The sequence below is a fragment of the Halyomorpha halys genome, unplaced genomic scaffold (genome assembly GCF_000696795.3).
Source record: "Halyomorpha halys isolate HHAL.00 unplaced genomic scaffold, Hhal_1.1 Scaffold1.1, whole genome shotgun sequence".
Classification (NCBI taxonomy): Eukaryota; Metazoa; Arthropoda; class Insecta; order Hemiptera; family Pentatomidae; genus Halyomorpha; species Halyomorpha halys.
The window spans coordinates 818,140-818,969 of record NW_027115366.1 but is presented as its reverse complement, the minus strand read 5'-3'; positions in this window follow the sequence as shown (position 1 = coordinate 818,969).

Genomic DNA, 830 nt, shown 5'->3' with positions numbered 1-830 from the left:
ATGACTTCAAATAGGGCTGATCACAATCTTATAGTTATAACATTTAACATGGTAAAACATTTAACATTTAACACAACATCATGAATACCCCTACTATTTGAGTTTTATTTGACCGCACCCGGACCATATTTCATTCATTATTTTTTTTTTTTTGCGGAGTATAATGAGATAGTGTAAACGATAACCCGAATTCTCTGTGTTACAGCATCGCTTAGACAATCTTTGTTACTCCTCAGGAGCTGGAGAAAGTAGAAGTGACAGAGATAAAAGAGCGAATACCAGGTCAGAGGAACAGCGGAGAGAGAGCGAGAGTGACAAGACTATCTCCTTATCTTCCGAGTGGTCTTCTCTCTCGGGAGATTGTTTGTTGTTTGCGGCAAACGATAATGTTTATTGTTTGCGATCTGGAACAGAGCACTTTATGACTTTATCTATAAGTCTTTATGTAAGGACAGCTTGGGGTCTTAAGTGCTTTACTATCGTACTCACGTGAGCCTTTGGAAACGCGGTCAAGTATCCAGGGTCTTTTCCAGGATTTATCGCTTGTGCACTATATAGCATGGGAATATGTTGTTCTATAAACTAGTTCACTCAATTACAAACATATACAACTACAGGTATTTAGCTATCATCTGTATAAGTAAACATGAAATATTTTTTGCAAAAAATGTTTTTTTAAATTTTTGAGGTAAAAAACTTCAAATCAAAATATAAACTATTCTATATTTGGTTTTCCTAAAATTGTAACAATTAAGTTATTCTTATCAACAATTTTTATCTATGCTATATGTGTATGTATATATTTTTTTTTTTTTTTTATTTACAACTGT